Source organism: Vombatus ursinus, unplaced genomic scaffold, assembly GCF_900497805.2.
Source record: "Vombatus ursinus unplaced genomic scaffold, bare-nosed wombat genome assembly UNPS02014779.1, whole genome shotgun sequence".
In the NCBI taxonomy this organism is placed as follows: domain Eukaryota; kingdom Metazoa; phylum Chordata; class Mammalia; order Diprotodontia; family Vombatidae; genus Vombatus; species Vombatus ursinus.
The window spans coordinates 17,217,811-17,236,954 of record NW_020954557.1 but is presented as its reverse complement, the minus strand read 5'-3'; positions in this window follow the sequence as shown (position 1 = coordinate 17,236,954).

Sequence of the window (19,144 nt, the reverse complement as noted above, 5' to 3'; positions counted from 1 at the left end):
AGCTGCCTGATGTCTATCAGTTGAGTTTCCAGAATCACCCTTAGACAACAACAATCAAGTAGTTGGGAACTCTTGTTCACAATATTGGCCTCCAATCAAGCTTACTTTCTTTCTTTCCCTTCCCTCTATCCACATAGAGTATCATACCCTTACCTGAGGGTGCTCTGCCCACAGAAATGTAAATTTTGATTGCTGAAACCTTTTTTTTTTTTTCCAGGCACTCATTTATTGGCCAAAAATAGGTCCCAGGTCAAGCCCCACTTGGTCATTGTTTGGGCCCTGATTAGCTTAGAGTGAATGTAAATAGCAAGTCTTTTTATTTTGTTCAGAAACCCTGAGTGTCTTCCCCTCCCAGACTGATTTTTTTTAAACTAGGTAAAGAGGCTATTTTCTACGTAATTTCTTACTTAGCCATAATTACTGAATGGGTATTGCTTCAGGTGAACTGAGACTTGGGAAAGACTTTAGCTTAATAAGGCCAAGGTCTCCCACTGCATCTGGGGCCAACTCCAGTCATCCTGATTTATATCTTGCCACTGGACACAGATGGCTCCATAGGAGAAAGTGAGGCTGGTGACTTTACACAAACCTCCCTCACTTAAATCCAACTCAGTTGTATGTCAAGGCATTACCTCCCTGATGTCATGGTCCTCTTCAAGAACCAAGGACAAGCAACAGCAACTTTGCTGTGGAGGTAACAACAACACAGCAGCAGCAGCAGCAGCAGCAGCAGCAGCAGCAGCAGCAGCAGCAGCAACAACAACAACAAAAATTCCAAATCCTCCAGTACTTTAATGGAGAAGGTGTGAAGTCTTGTGTAATACTGACTGTGGCTCCTTGATATTTGAATTGTTTATTTCTGGTTGCTTGCAGCTCACATTTTCTTTAAATTTTTTTTTTTCATTTTTTAAAAATTTTATTTTGTTTTAGTTATTCTTAATGTCTCATAGAGTCATTAACTTCCATTTGCTTAATTCTACTTTTTAAAGAATTATTTTCTTCAGTTAACTTTTGTACCTCCTTTTCCATTTGGCCACTTCTACTTTTTAAGAATTTCTTTTCTTCAGTGCTTTTTTTTTTTCCAATTTGACCAATTCTATTTTTTAAGGAGTTGTTCTCCTTAATCATTTTATTTGCTACCTTTTTCCATGCTACCAACTCTTTTTTCATGAATGTCTTATATACTCTCACTTCTTTTCCAACTCTTTCTTCTAACTCTCTTATTTGATTTTTAAAATCCTACTTGATTTCTTCCAAGAGGATTTTTTGAACTTGAGACAAGTTCATAGTCCTCCTTGAGGCTTCTTGGCATGTAGGCATTTTGACCTTGTTGTCTTCTTCTAAGTTTGTGTTTTGATCTTCCCTGTCATCACAGTAGCTTTCTGTGGTCAGAGCTCTTTTTATTTTTTTGCTCATTTTCTAGCCTATTTTTTGACTTTTAAAGTTGCTGTGCTCCTCGGGTACAGAGGACACTGTGCCAAGCTTCTTGCACTGGTGGCCAGGGACCTGGTCCCTGGCTTTCTGCACCAAGGACTCAGGGTGGTGACTTGCTCACTGCACTAGGGTGGCCTGTCCTAGTCATTCCTGCAATGTCTGGGATTCCAGAGCTGTCAGTTTGCCTACTGCACTAAGGTTGGAGGCCTCACAGCTGGCCTGCTGTGCCACCGGCTGGCTGAGTCAGGACTCTAGGGCCTGAGTTGTTGATATGTTCTGTGGCTAAGTACCTCCTGCTAACTTGCCTGGGTATTGCCTGCACTTGGCTGCACTGCCCTTTTACCCAAGTGAGATAGACCTTTCCTGAAATCCTTCTAAGTTATCTTGGGCTAGAAAATTATTTCACTCCATATTTTTGGAGATTCTGTTACTCCAGAATTTGTTTAGAGACTTGATTTAACATTGTTTCTGAAGGAAAATAGAGAAAGGTCAGACAATTTCTTGGCTTATCTCGCTATCTTGACTCTCTTGTATTTTCATAAATCATTCCTCTCTCTGTTGCTCTGAAAGGCAACTTTTTTCTTGTTCCTGTAATTGTGTGTGTTGTGTGTGTGTGTGTATGTGTTAGACATCATGTCCAAGCCACGGATCTACTTGAAACTTAGCTTGGTTTTAGTGTGAGATACTTATCTGTTCTAGTTTTCTCCACTTTTTTTTTTTGGTATTGAGTCATTATCTTAGTAGCTGACATCTTTGGGTTTATCAAACACTGGACCACTGTCTTCTTTTGCTTCTCTATGCTGTGTTCTTGATCTTTTCCACTGATTAATTTTGTAGCCAGTATTAATTTGTACTGATGATTATGCTATATATTACAGTTTTAGACCTGGTACTTCTACAACCCTTTCATTCCTACTTTAAAAATATATTTCCTTTCAAATTCTTAACATTTTGCTCCATAGGTGAATTTTTTTATTATTTCTGTCTAGGTCTGTAAACTGATCCTTTTGTAATTTGATTAGTATGTCACTGTATAAGTCAGTAAATTTAGATGAAATTATTTCTATAAGATTGTCCAGGCCTACCATTGAGTAAAATATATTTTTCTAATTATTTAGTTATATCCTTACTTGTATAAACTGCACTTCTATTCATATGGTTCCTTTGTATGTCTTGTCAGGTTGACATTTTTTTTTAATTTTTAGATATTTTAAATCAAATTGATTTTTCTACCTTTTTTCCTGTTGTTTTTGTTGATAATATACTGTAATGTTGTTGACTTATGTGAATTTATTCATGTCATGCAACTTTGCTATAGTTACTTATTATTTTAATTAATTTTAGTTGACTCTCTATGGTTCCATAAAAAAAAGCCATCATATTATTTTGAAAAAGCAATATGTTTCCTCTTTTTTCCTGTGAAAATAAGTCATTTTTTTCCCAGTCTTAATGCTATAGTTGATGTTTTTAACTATTTCAAATGGTAACGATAATAATGGACATCTTTTATTAATTCCTGATACTACTGGAGAGATTAGTAGTTTACCTACCATTACACATAATGCTGGGTTTTAGATAAATAACACTAATTGTATTTTTTTAAAAAGTCTATTTATTTCTACATTTTCTATGGTTTTAATATAAATGTGTATCATAACTTGTCCAAATTTTTTTAATCTACTGATACAATGATATGATATTTGTTGTTTTATGTCATTAATATGGTCAATTATGTGTATATTTTTTTCTAGCATTGAATCAATCCTGCATAACTAGTATAAATGAAACTTGGTTTAGAGTATATTTTTTGTATGACATATTGCTGCACGTCTGATTGTTAATATTTTATTTAAAATTGTGGCATCAGTATTTTAAAATATTGGACTATGATTTTCTTTCTCTGAACTCTTCCTGTTTTGAGTATCAGAACTATATTTGTATAATAAAAGGAATTTGATAGGATCTATTCTTTCCCTATTTTTCAAACAACTTATAGAATAATAATGTATGTTTGATAGAATTCACTTACAAATCCATTGGGTCTTGAGAATTTTTACTTTTCAAACTCATTTATAGCTTATTCAATATCTTTATAAACTCAAGTAATTTACATTGTCCATTTTTAATGTTATTTCAGAAATTTCATATTTTTATAAACATTCATCCATTTAATATAGGTTGTCAGTTTTATTAACATATAATTGAGTAAAGTAGTTTCTAATACGTTCTTATGTTTCTTTTTCCTCTGTTATCAAGTTTTTTTTAATTTAAAATTATTTTTATTTCTTTCACTAAATATTTCTTAATGACATGTAAAACATTTTAAACAATCCTTTTTTATGAGTTTGAGTTCTAAATTCTCTACTTCTGTCCCACCTCTCTTCCTCTTCCTTGAGAATATAAGCAATTTGATATCTATTCTAAATGTGAAGTCATCCAAAGCATATTTCCATGTTAGACACATTACAAAAGAATACACAACAAAATAAAGCAATAAAAATAAAGAAAGTAAAAAAGAAAATGGTATACTTCAATCTTCATTCAGAGTTCATTGGTTATCTTTTTGTAGGTAGATCACATATTTCATCATTTATTCTTTGAAACTGACTTCGATCATCTTCTTACTCTAATGAGTAGGTAAGTCTTTTACAGTTGATCATCCTTACAATATTGCTGTTACACTGTACAATGTTCTCTTGGTCCTGCTCACTTTTCTATACTTCAGTTCATATAAGTCTTCCTCGGTTTATTATGAAACCATCCTGATCATCATTTCTTAAAGCATAGTGGTATTCCATTATAATCATGTATCATAACTTGTTCAGCCTTTCCCCATTAATGGACATTCCCTCAATTTCCAATTCCTTGCCACCATAAAAAGAGCAGCTATAAGTATTTTTGCACAATTAGGTCTTTTTCATTTTTCTTTGATCTCTTTGTGAAACAGACCTAGTATTGGTATTGCTGGGTCAAAAAGTATACACAGTTTTATAGCTTTTTGGGTGTAGAATAGTTCCTAATTGTTGTCCAGGATGGCTGGGTAAGTTCACAACTCCACCATGCATTAGTGTCCCAACTTTTCTATATCCCTTCCAGCACTTGTCTTTTTTTTTTTTATCACATTAGTCTATCTGATAGATGTGAGATGTTGTCTCAGAGTTATTTTAATTTGCATTTCTCCAATCAGTATTGATTTAGAGCTTTTTTTGTGGGACTATTAACAGCTTTTTCTTCAGAAAACTGAATATTTATATTCTTTGAACAATTACCAATTGGAGAATGGCTCTTTTTTTAAAATAAGTTTTACTTAATCCCCTATATATTTGAGAAATGAGGCCTTTAATTTTCCCCCCATTTTTCTTTTTTCTTTCTAATTTTAGTTGCATTTGTTTCATTTGTGCAAAAACTTTTTAATTTTGTATATTCAAAATTTTCTATTTTACTTCCCATTATCCTCTTTGGCTTTTGTTTGGCAATAAACTCTTCCCTTATCCATATATCTAACACATACATTTTCCATGCTTCCCTGATTAGCTTATGATATCACCCTTTATGTCTAAGTAATTTATCCATTTTGACCTTGTCTTGGCATATGATGTGAGGTGTTGGTCTAAACCTAATTTCTGCCAAACTGATTTCCAGTTTTCCTAGCAATTTTTGTTAAATGTGAGGATCCCAAAAGCTTGGATCTTTAGGTTTGTCAAAAACTAGATTACTCTGGTCATTTACTATTGTGTATTGCATACCTAATCTCTTCCACTGATTCACCACTGTGTTTCTTAGCCAGTACAAGATTTTTTTTATTACCACTTCATGATGTATTTTGAAATCTGGAATTGATTGACCATTTACCTTTATATTTATTTTTATTGATTCCATTTATATTCTTGTTTGTACTCCAGATGAATGCTGTTACTTTTGGTATGGCACTGGATAAGTAAATTAACTTAGTTTGAATTTTCATTTTGATTATATTGACTTATCCTACCCATGAGTGGTTAATTTTTTTCCAATTGTTTAGATCTTTATTTATGTGAAAAAATCAATGTGTTTTGTAATTGTGTTTATAATCCCTGGGTTTGTCTTGGCAGCTAGGTTCCCATGTATTTTATATTGTCTACAGTTAATTTAAAGGGAATTTCTCCTATCTCTTCCCACTGAGTTTTGTTCGTAGTATATAGAAAGGTAGATTATTTATTTAGTTTCTTTTATAACTAGCAACTCTGGTGAAATTCTTAATGGTTTTGACCAGACTTTTTTAGTTATTCATTAAGGTTCTTAAAGTATATCCTCATATCATCTACAAAGAGTGATAATTTTGTTTCCTTGTTGTTTTTATGTATTCTTTTGATTTTTCTTGTCTTATTGATCTAACTAGCATTTCTAATACTATACCGAACAATAGTGTTGATAATGGAACTGCTTGCTTCACTTCTGATCTTATGGAGAAGGCATTAAGTTTATCCCCATTACAGATAATCCTTGCTCTTGGTTTTAAATAGATATTATTTATTATTTTAAGAAATATTTAAATGACTCCTATGCTTTCTAGTGTTTTTTAATAATAACTGATGCAGTAATTTTCAAAGTGTTTTCTGCATCTATTATATAATCACATAATTTTTTTTTGTTATTGATATGGTCAATTATGCTAATAGTTTTCCTAAAATTAATCTAACCCTCCCTTCCTGTTATAAATCCCCCCATATCACAGTGAGTGTCTTTGTGATATATTTCTGTAATCTTTTTAATAGTATTTTATTAAAAAGTATTGTATTGATAATCATTAAGGAAATTGATCTATAGTTTCCCTTCTCTGTTTTTGCTCTCTCTGGCTTAGGGATCAAAACCATATTGTGTCATAAAATGAATTAGATAAGATTCCTTCTTTACATATTTTTACAAATAGTTTATATAGTATTTTCATTAATTATTCCTTAAATATTTGTTAGAATTCTTTTGCGAATCCATCTGATCCTGGTGTTTTGTTTTGTTTTCCTCAGGTAACTCATCAATGGCTTTTTAAATTTCTTTTTCTAAAATAGGGTTATTCAAGTAACCTATTTCCTCTTCTGTTAATTTGGGCAGTTTATATTTTTATATATTTTTTTGTAAATAATCCATTCATTTTACTTAAATTGTGAGTTTTATTGCCATATAATTAGGAAAAATAACTCCCAATAATTGCTTTAATTTCTTCTTCATTGGTCGCATATTCATCATTTTCATTTTTGCTACTAACAATTTGGTTTTATTTATTTTTTAAATCAAATTATTGAATGATTATCTATTTTATTGTTTTTTCCTATAAAATTAACTCCTTGTTTTATGTATTCATTTTTTTTACTTTCAGTCTTCTTAATGTGTCTTTTGACTTTCAGAAACCATAATCAATGAAATAATATCAGTACTACACATATATGCACCAATTGCATTGAATTCAAATTAAAAATGAAATTAATTATAGGAGGAAATAGTAAAACTATACTGTTGGGGGACCTCAATTTTCCCCTCTCAGAGGTATACAAATTTAACCATGAAATGAATAAGAAAGAAGTCAAGCAGATGAAGAAAATCTTAGAAAAGTTACATATGAGAGTTCTCTGGAGAAAAATGAATGGGAAGACAAAGGAGCACACATTTTTCTTTGGTGTACATGGTACTTTTACAAAAAATGAATATGAATTAGGGCATTCAAACCTCAAAAACAAATGTAGAAAAGCAGAAATCATATTCATATATAAATATAATTTTCAGGCCATAATGCAATAAAATTATATTTGAGGGCCATGGAAGTATAGATTAAAAGTTAATTGGAAATAAATAATCTAATCCAAAAGAATATATGGGTCAAAAAAAAAAAGAAATCATAGGAAAAAAAATCAATAATTTCATTAAAAAGAATGACAGACCCAGGTGGAGAAGTGGGACTTCAGTGACATGGTGGTCAAACTTGCTGCCAAGCAGAAGCAAAAGAAACAGAATGCTTAGTCCCAAGACAGCTTTGGGGAGAGGGAGTAAGAAACACAAAGAATTCAAATTTAAACCTCAAAGACTTCTGGATCATCTTTCTACCTAACTTAGATCTCCTATTTTGTTCCTGGGGCTCAGATCCCTCATAATTCTTGCTCATGACCATGTTCTTATTTCAGACCTATTTTGTAAATAAAGCTTTTCCATCCCAAGAAAAGGATGAGGGAGAGAGAGAGAGAGAGAGAGAGAGAGAGAGAGAGAGAGAGAGAGAGACAGGGAGAGATAATGACATCAATGACATAACATCCCAATATTTGTGGGTTGCAGACAAAGCAGTATTTTGGGAAAACTTTATATCTCTAAATGCATACATTAATAAAAAAAGAGCAGATCAATGAATTGGACATACAACTTTAAAAAAGGAGAAATTAAAAATCCCCAAATAAACACCATAGTTACTTCCCCAAAAGCTTCCCCAAATAAAACCTCATAGGAAAAGTTTTGCCAAAATCCAGAGATTACAAAACAAAGGAAAAAAATCTAACTTACCTAACAGTGAAGTGGGGGGAAAGGGAGATTTGATTAATATACCCACTTTGTGAAATTGAAAATTGATTTAAAATTTTTTTTTTGTTAAGACTTAATCATGCCAGCATAGATTTAATATTCTATTTCCCTGTGTGAGTCTAAACCCTTAACCATGCAAATGTATTCAGGTAAACTTTGGTCACTTAGGTCACAATTCTATTCTTGTGATCCAGGTAACTTTAGGTCACTTGGATCATGATTGTATTCTTGTGACTTGGACTTCCACCCTTGTAACTTCACCCACTGTTCACATTTAGGAGAAATTTGCCTAAAGGCCAATCTCACCAATCTAAACTGTTGTATTGACTCTCCAGCCTGCAAGACTAACCCCATTACCTAAGGTCTGATCTCATCTTCCAATGATGTAATGGGGAGGAGATGAAATGAAACTTATCACACCTCCTCATTAAATTGTCCAGCCAATCAGGAGACCTACCTATGTTATTTAAGATTTCAGTCTGTCATCTTGTTAATCACTATAAAAGATCCTATCATCCCTAACTCAGAGTCTTATGATCACTGAGAGGCTATTTGACCCTATTTATTGACAGTAACTAGACATGCTATTAAATTGATTGTATTCTGAACTTTATATTTCAGAATTTTTTTTGTTAACATTTTTCTTCATCCATAATTACCATTTCTTTTCTAATTCTTTCCTCTAGTTGTCTCATTTCATTTATGAAATCATCTGTTAAACTATTGCTTTATTTCTTCCAGTAATTCTAGTTTAACTTATGTTCAAGCTGTATATTTCTTTGAGGCTTTGCTTTTGGGTGTTTTGGAGTCATTGTCTTCTTTGAGGTTCGTATCTTAGGCATCCTAATCACCACAACAGTCTTCGATGACACTAAACTTTTTTTTTTGCTTGTTTGTTTACTCATTATTTTAGTGTTACTTTTGAAAATGAGACTTTATATTGAAATTAGGACTCTTAATGGAATGCATGAGCATTTTGTATTTTCTTGGGTTCTGCAACTGCTTTCTCCACATATCAAGTTCCGTGTTTTTGAAAAACCCTAAGCAACTCAGGCTGGTACCTCCAAGTTTTCAGTGCTCCTGAAGAAATTTGATCAAAGTTTCCTATACTAATCTTCTTGACAGAATCTTTGATTTCAATTGGAAAAAGAAACAACATGGTGTAGTAGATTGATTGCTGTAACTGAATGCAAGGATGCAAGGACACTTTCCTAGACATTTTCTGTGTGACTCTGGGCAAGTCACTTTGGTTAGTCAGTTAACAAATATTTATTAAGCACTTACATGTGCCAGACACTGTGCTTCTCTCTAGTCCTCAATTTCCTCATACGTAAAATGAGGTGGTTGGATTTGGTGGTCTCTAAGAATTGTTCCAGTACTATATCTATGAATATATTATCATTTAGTCCCCTACTTTACATTCATTTTACATATGAAGAAACTGAGACTGATGGAGGTAAAGTAACTTGTCCAAAGTCATTCTGAGCTCCTCAAAGATTTGACTTCTTTGCAGGCACAACCACAACCCAGAACTATGCAAATTGTTATAATCAACACACTCTGAAAAGATGGTTATCAATATCCTCCTTGAGCAAATCTACAAAGAATGTTTTACTAAATCAATCACATAATTAACTTACAAAGTTACTTGCATCTTTTCTGGATAATGTTTGTTTTGCATGGTCCTCTGGGGTTTTTGATTAGGCATTGTCATGCATTTATAAGAAATATTCTTTAATATGGATCTGGTTAAAGTAATAATCAAGCTTCATACAATTTCAGCCAGTAGCTTGTCCTATGCCAAGGTCAATTGAAAACTAATTTGGCAAACAATATTTTTTTTTTCTTTTCAGATCATGGAGCTAATAGAAATAACACTTTGACAAAAAATAAAATTTAGAAATAATTTGAAATGTTATGTGGAATGTTAGCAATTATCCCAATCAGGAAGTATATTTTTTTCATTGTAAAAATGTCAAAAAATGCAATATGAAAAAAGAACATCTAGCTTATACTTTAGAACGTTGCCAAATAGCATCAGATTGCAGGTCAGGAAACACTGTTGTAAATGTGCCTTCTACCCAGAATCTAGTTGATTAGAGTTTGTGAATTCTAATCCACACCAGAACATTCTACTGTTAGCTACTGCATCATTTATTTTCCCCTTCTATATAAGCAGCATGAAATATGTAGTCTTTACAAAGATACAAAACATGCCCAACTGAACAAAAAGCAAAAGCTGGCTGTTATCTGATTTTCACCTGCATAAGGAAGTGTACTATAGAAAAATGTTGTTGTTGTTGTTGTTGTTTTTCCCCCAATTAGTCTTTTATCTTATGATCATTGCTATAGATTGCTTAACATGAAATAAATATAACCTGCCTTTACACGTTTATCCTAAATGACTTCAAATAAAATCCAGTGCAATTCTAAGGTCAGCAGGAACATAACGATTTGCAAAAACCATTGCATCGGGATAGCAGGCTTTCCTTTGAAACAGTTTTCCATGCAATCTGAAGACTATATATGTTATGACTATATATGTGTATGTTACAAAACTGATGAATATTAAATTGACAGCTTTCAGATATTAACTTTTTATTATATCAGTAAGTTAAAAAAAAGGTGTTACCATTATTTGTACTTTGCAGATGGCCTCTGTAAAGTATAAATATTGAATCACTAAGATCATATAGAAAGTATAGAAAAGAAAAACCCAACAAAGCCCAAGAGTAGACTAAGGCAGTGGCTGCTTCCAGAGCTCTCCACCCACAGACTAAGCGGGAATCAAGTGGCTGATTAGGAGGGGATTGCAGGGATCTCTTAGCTGGAGCTGAGAAGGGACTCTCTTGCTTTGCACGGGCTTGGATCTGGGTCACAGTTCTGGGTGGCAATCCTGGGGCAAGGAGGAGGCCTGGCCTGGTGGTGCTTGTGGTGGTGGTGGAGAGGGAATCCTTCTCACAGTTCCAAGACAGAAAAGAGTGCTTGTGGTCACTCATTCACCAGAGCATAGGCCAGGAAAGATGTAAATACCTCACCCTTGTTCGTATTACCTTGGAAGAACTGAAAATTTACAGGTCCATAGAAGGATCTCTGAAAACAGCTGCATAAAACCCTCAAAGCTTAAGACAGTACATAATCCACACTGGAAACAGACCCCTACCTTCACAAAGAGTTTAAAACTCAAATAATTCGCTGAGAACATGAACAAACAGCACAAAAAGTCAGATCATAGAATCTTACATTTGTGACAAAGAAGATCAAAACATACAACTACAAGAAGACAACAAAGTCTCCAAAAAAACATGTATCAGTCCCAGTCAATGGAAGAACTCAGAAGGGATTTTGACCAGCAAGTAAGAGAAGAAGAGGAAAAATTGGGAAGGGAAATGAGAGTGATGCAAGAAAATCATGAAAAAACAAGTCAATAGCTTGCTAAAGAAGACCCCAAAAAATACTGAAGAAAATAATACCTTAAAAACTAGCCTAACCCAAATGGCAAAAGAGGTCCAAAAAGCCAATGAGGAGAAGAATGCCTTAAAAAGCAGAATTGGCCAAATGGAAAAGGAAGTCCAAAAGCTCACTGAAGAAAATACTTTCTTAAAAATTAGAATGAAGCAAATGGATTCTAATGACTTTATGAGAAATCAAGAAATTGTAAAACAAGACCAAAAGAATGAAAAAATAAAAGATAATGTGAAAATATTTCATTGGAAAAATAACTGACCTGGAAAATAGATCCAGGAAAAATAATTTAAAAATTATTTGACAACCTGAAAGCTTTGATCAAAAAAGAGCCTAGATATGATCTTTTAAGAAATTATCAAGGAAAACTATCCTGATATTCTAGAACCAGAGGGTAAAGTAGAAATGGAAAGAATCCACCAATCACCTCCTGAAAGAGATCCCCAAAGGAAAGCTCTTAGGAATATTGCAGCCAAATTCCAGAGTTCCCATGTCAAGGAGACAATATTGCAAGCAGCCAGAAAGAAACAATTCAAGTATTATGGAAACACAATCAGGATAACACAAGATTTAGCAGCTTATACATTAAGGGACCAGAGGGCTTGGAATATGGTATTCTGGAGGTTAAAGGAAATAAGAATTGTGCTCCTCTTCCAGCCTGGTTCAATAGACCTTTCCAATCAACCATCCAGGTTGTCTTGGGCTGAAAATTTGTTTCACTCTGTCTTTTTGTGGGTTCTGCTGCTCTAGAATTTGTTCAGAGCCAATCTCCTGCTTAAAAGCCTTCCATTACCTAAAATAACAAACTTTTCATGGTGATATTTGAGACATTCTACATTCTGCTTCTAATTTACCTTTCTGATTTCATTTCTTTCCCATATAGAATTCTTTCCTTTCAATTCTATTTGTATACTTACAATTCTCTGAACAGTCCTTGACCATTCCTAAATCTTTGTTTTTGCTTTCCTCTTTTAGTATGCTATTTCCATACTTAGCTTCTACCTTTTATAGTCACTGTAATTAGAAACTGTGTCTCTATATCCTTCATAGCACCTAAGACAATATTTTAAACACAGTAGGTTCTTGGTATATTTGTTATAGTGTCTGTTTAAAATTTAGAATAAGTGTTTAATACTAGTTACTATCCTATAAATAGAACAACTTTTTTTTCAGAAATCAAAATCAGGACACATGATCTGATAGATGATATTCATTACAAATGTTTCTTTTCTTTTTGGGACTGTCCTAGAAAATCTGGGTTGTCTGATCTCTATTTTATATCTAAGGGATCTAGCGAAGCCAATTCAATCTAACATGAGTAAGTTAATATGTTTTTAAAGACCTTAATACATGCTTGAGTTTGGCAAATATGTAAAAAATATTGACTAAGATATAATCCAATTGCTTAATTTGGTGGTATTTATGTCCCCAAGAAGAAAACATCCTATTGTTGAGGCAATATAGAGTCAGTGAAGAATCAGCCTTGTTTAGAAAACTATTCCTTTGCTGACTGATAATGGATTAAACCAGAATGATAAAAAGCCACCCCTGTGAAGAATTTGTCTCACTACAACTTATATTTACTGTCTATATGTGGCTCCTGTCCTACTGCATGTGTTGTGTACAAGCAATAACTTGCATTGACATTATCTACACCATTTATGTCTTTATACAATTACATTCCACCTCTGGCCATTTTTTCTAAGCTGTATCAATTTGTTTTATTTTTTTTTAACCTTTCTTCATTCTTTCCCTTCAGTCCTCTCTAATTCCAGATGGCACATCAAGATGTCTTCCCTGATTGTTTTGTAATAAAATCTCTCAGTGCAGCAGAGGCAGATTCTTTATGTTTGAAGTAAGAAAAAATCCAGTTACCACATTGGATGCCTGAGGAACTAATAATTAAAATATGCCCAAAGCATTTATATGCATGTCTTTCACCACAGTTTAAGTCTTTAATGATATGATGGATGACCAGTAGGTTGAATTTCCAATCCTACCTACTCTAGCTTTCTCAGAAATTAAAAAAAATAATTATAAGTTTATTCCAGAAAGGGTTATCATTTGACTTAGCATGAAGAATAAGGACCTTCGACCAACTCCCCCCACCATTCTATTGAAATTGCTGAAATAAAAAGCTGATAAAATTGGTATCACTTATTCTGGTAAAAAAAAATATGCTATATAAGCAATGTAAATGATGGCTTCTAGGAACAAATATCTTCTTGACTGGCAAATATGCAAATATCACCACAAATAAAATTTAAGGGAATATGTACAGAAATCTTTGCATATGGGAAAGGTTTTCTTTTCTTTTCCTTTTTTTTTTTTTTCCTAAGGCCTATCTGAAAATATCTTGAGCACTCAGTTACTGTAATTAGTGTGCACAACACAAAGAGTTATACTGGCCTGTCACCCATATTTGACAAATGCTGATGGTTTATAAGCCAGAATAAGCACTGCTGCTTTAGATTTGTCATACACAAGTTTAATGGTTGGCTTACCCTCCTGTTATTGGAAATCCATTGTAATCTATACATAATGGATATAAAGTGTGTCAAGGAAATGTTTTCCGATCACAAGCTCTAAGAAGCTTCTCTCAGAGGATTTAAATATATTATAGTGCAATGCAAACTGCTGTTTAATCTCCTAAGGGTTAGGAAACTTCCAGAAACTATATATAATGAGGCATTAATGTCAAAGCAAGAAAACAGACACTATAACAAATGCATATTTGGCTCTGTGTGGGTAGTTTTTGTTTTTTTGTTTTTCTGTTAGTCAGATGGTAAAATATATTCATGTACAGTGTTTCTCTCCCTCCCTCCAAAAAAACTGAAAAGTCATTTTAACAAAGTATTAATACTAAACAGGGTGGGCAAAATCATAGAAATGCAGACCTTTTGCCATCAGATATAAAGAGGCAACCTCATCATTTTTTGGATGATTAGAAAATATTAACCCTATTTGATGATATGCCAACAAAGGGGAAGACCTATATGTTCTTTGGAATGGGAGAGTCCACACATGTATGAACAGATAGTAACTAAGAATTCTGGCATCCATATGGAGAGAGATATTAGGGCAAATGTAGTTGAATAGAGAAGTGGAGACAGGAAAGGAGAAGGCTAGAAGAAGCTGAGTAGCTTCCACCCTCCTAAGAGGTCAGCACCCAGGACAAAGCCTAGGCTGTCCCATGCTAGTTCCTGGCTGCTTTGAGACAATCCTCTGCATAAAAGAGTCTTTCCTAGGAGTATGTAGGGTCCCCTTATTGACCCTTGCTTTCCACCACTACAACTGGGTTCACAGTGTTATAATAGGTACAGTTATCAATAAGATAAGTCCTTGTCCAGGCACCCAGTTTATGTCTAAGGAAAGGCCCAACCATAGACATCAGGAAAAACAAACCCTTAATGAGTTTGGGTACTGACAGTAACTTGTAAAACAATGGGAATCAGTTCAACTAAAAGCTTTATTTCAAGCAATGAGGAAGATGTAGAAGGGGAGGGAGGAAAAGGGGACTTGGTATACAACTCAGGTATATATAGTAACATAGAGTATAACTCACATAAGGGCAGTGCTGCATTGGGCAGCACGGAGACATGGGTCCATTCAGCAGAAAGAGGGTAATCCAGAAGAAAGGTGTATTTTTTTTCTGGAGGGGAGGGTGCACTCAAGTGAGAAGGAGGTGCTCCTGCTGGAGGGGAGGGAGTACTCCAAAGTACTCTTCTGAGAGTAAATGAGGTTTTTATACTATGATTTTGGATGGCCTCCCTGAAACTGACTGAATTATGTGTCAGGGACCAGGGCAAAATATTATTTTGAGGGTTTGTTATCAAGCAGAAAAAACAAGCTGGTGGTAGACAAAATATTACTTGGGGGACACAGCTGTATCAACCTTCAAAAAAAATTATTGTCAGTGTTTTTCCATGAGTAAATTCTATAAGTTTCCAGCTTCCTTGAAGGGGAAACTGTCATGGTGGTCTAAAAGACCACCAGGACTAATTTTATAATACTGGACTGGGTGAGCCTACATTTTCTGTTGTTCATTCTACCTACCAAAATGGAAACTTACTTTTTAATAGATTTTAGGGTGAAACAGTTACATGCACAAATATAAAAATTGCTAGTTCATGACATTTTGATTGTCTTAAAGACACCAGCTCTAATTATGAATCGTTCATTATGGCAATGACCACAAAAATTAGGCTGTTAGGCATTCTTTGCAGTCAGTCTGGAAACAAATGAGAATAGGTTCTGTTAGTCTATCAGTATATGACTCTCAGATCCTTAGGTTTTGGTTATCTCATCAGTTGTTTGTATATAAACACAAGTATCTAAAGCTATACTACATGAACCCTCTTAAGGGTGCTAAACTTACTCTCTGCAATCCTGTGAACATGATTTATTTATTTAGCTCATTATTTAAATAGTACAAAGATAAACTTCAGCCTAACCCCTATTGGAACCATTAGAAATTATAAAGTATTTGCATGAGGCATGACTATAGTGTGGGTTAATTGCAGTCTTTTCAGTTATTCAGGAAGAAGTGCCATATAAATCTAAAAGTGACATAGATAAATCATATAGCCCATAACAGCATGTAGGAAAACAAGATCACCAGTGGGGAGGGACTGGAGGGCATATCATGTATCAAAATAGAAGACATGCTCATTGCAACTCACTTTTATGGAGAAGGTCACAGAAAGAGAAAAGATTACAGTAGTTTCTGGATGGAGAACTGAAGTAGAGTAGACTGCAAGCCAGACAGGCAGAACAAAAAGTACAACAAATATACATGGAAACACACCATAGAGCAGCCCCTCAAGGCAATACCTTTCAGGAGGTGGCAGCTGTAGATAGATCATATTGTCACCCAACCACCTGAGGTGAAGGCGGTTCTTTCAGAACACATGGATCATGCATCCTGTGAGGCAAAGAAGCAGCTCAGCTAACAGCTATACATCATGAAAACCATGGGCATGATGAGGGAGGGAAGAACCCACACATGCCAGGTGGCAGAAACCATAGCTTACATGTCTTTCTTTTCAGACACATGTGAGCATATGGCAGTAGTAGCTTCAGTCCTCAGGAACTCAGCCATCCTCAGTCATTCATGCTTGAATATGAAGAGTAACACTGTGTGGGATAGGAAATGATAGGTCCATAGCTTCCAAGGAAGCAGAATGGATGTTGTGCTTCCCATCACAGTTTCTCACTGAAGGTTTGTTTTTCATTTCATACTAAGTCTTCATGACTTATTTACATATGGACAATTCTGCCACATTATGGTGAAATTTCTTTCAAGCTTTTCAATACATCTCACTTGATATTAATTCTAAGTTTTTTTTTTAGTTTCATATTACTTCATTTTAAAAAAATCTACATAGGATGTATGTAGGCCCCTCTCAGTGTCTCCAACTTTAACTGCCTCTTCTCCATGATTTATTTTTCTGTTTTAAATATCCAAAGGCAATTGTGGTATCTGTGTAATGACATTTACCTCTACCTGTCTCACCACTTCGGTAAAAGCAAAGATCAGAACACAAGTGAGTGCAAATCTAAGAAAATTTGAGACATGAGCAACACATCAAAATGATCAAACAGGGGTTCTGAACCTGTATGTGTGTATGTGTGTGTGTGTGTGTGTTTGTGTGTATGTATGTATCATGGATCCCTTTGGCATTCTGCTGATACTTTTAAACCCCTTCTTAAACTAATGTTTCTAAGTGCATAAAATAAAATACACAAGAATACAAAGAAATATAAAGGAAAACAATTATATTAAAATATCAAAATATTAACAAAAAAAAAAGCTCATCAACCCCAAGTTGAAACACTTAAATTAGAGGGTGGTCGTTGTTGGTATAGAAAGATGTTTTAGATTTAGATTAAGAGGAACTCTCTCATAATTCCTTAACATAATATATCAATATCTTGACAGAAATATCAAAGAGAAGAAAAAAAGTACTGGCAGCTACTGTCCATTGGTACATGAAGATAAAACATTTCTAGAATTATAATAAGTCATGGGGAAAATAAAAGATTCAATTTGCACATGACTTTATAGAAACTTTCTCATAGTATAAAATGACGCCTACCTGAACTTCTACCTTAATTAATAAATAAGCATTTATTAAGTGCCTACTATGTGCCAGACACTGTGTTAAGCTCTGGTGATTCTGAAACAGAAAGATAGCCCCTGCCCTCAAGAAGCCTACAAATGGGGGAATGTAACCCACAAAAGAAAGCTGGAAAGATATGGGGCAAGGGTGGTTGGGAGGGACACCTGGTAAAGGGGCATTATGGAGTACAAAGATTTGCAACTTCTTGGTAAATGAAGAAATGATTAGCCTGAATGCCCTCTTTAAATGGAGGTATTGAGAAGAACTTCCACTCTACCTTCCAATCAGAGGGTACTGAGAACCTGAAAAGACCTTAGCTTATTGTTTGTTTGTTTTTTTTATTTGTTTGTTTTGTTTTGTTTTTGTTTAGGCAATGAGGTTAAGTGACTTGCCCAGAAACATGCAGCTAGTAAGTGTTATGTGTCTGAGGTCTGATTTGAACTCAGGTCCTCCTGAATCCAGAGCTGGTACTCTATCCACTGGGCCACCTAGTTGCCCCAAGACCTTAGCTTAAAAGGGCCAAAGTCTTCCACTGCATACTGGGCCATCTCCAGTTAGTTGTTCTGATATATGTGGCTAATGGACTTAGATGGCTCTGGAGGAGAAAGTGAGGCTGGTGACGTTGCACAGCCCTCCCTCACTCAAATCAAAATCAATTGCAAGTCATTCCATCACCTCCCTGATGTGATAGTCCTCTTTGAGAAAAAAGGACAAACCACAACCACACACACAACCACAACTGATGAAATATGAATACCAAGATTGATGTGATCTTGTAGGATGACGAGGTTCCTGGTGGAATCTATAGTTTAGCCACACTGGCCGCCTTGCTGTTATTCACACATCTCTGTTTCCCAATTTCATGCCTTTTCATTGACTGTTCCTCATATCTGGAATGTTCTCTCACCTCACCTCTGCCTGCTAGCTTCTTTGACTTACTTCAAGATTCAGCTCAAATTCCATCTTCTTTCTTGGTGCCTCCATGGTTAGTGCCTTCCCTCTGAGATCATCTTCTATTTATACTGTATATATTGTGTATGTATATCTAAAGGAGTAAAGAGGGGTACAAAATGAAAATTTCTTTGAGATGTATTAGTCAATAATTGAACAAGCTTTAAATACCTATGATGTCCTAGGCTCTGTGTTAGCCTATCAGGAACCCAAAGTGGGAAATGGTAATTGGTGCCTATACCCCAAACTGTATATGATAAATCATGCTCAATGGCATGGAATGGTTGTTAATAAAGCAAAACATTTTTTTAGCCATATTCCCCTTTAGATGACAATACCAGGTTAGCATTTATTTTGAAAATTTTTTTGATTGTTCACAGACACTACTGTTCTTCATATCTGATTTTCTCATTGAACTATTGTTGTAATTTTTATGCTTATTCATGTACATTCCCGAGTCTGTTAATAAGCATTTGTTAAGTGCTAACTCTGTGCCATGCACTGTGATAAGTGCTGGGGAGACAAAGAAATGCAGAAACACTGACCCTGTTCTTAAGGAGCTCATATTCTAATGGGGAAGGGGAGGGGTAGCAAATGACTACCTATGAGATACATACAATGTAAATGGAAGA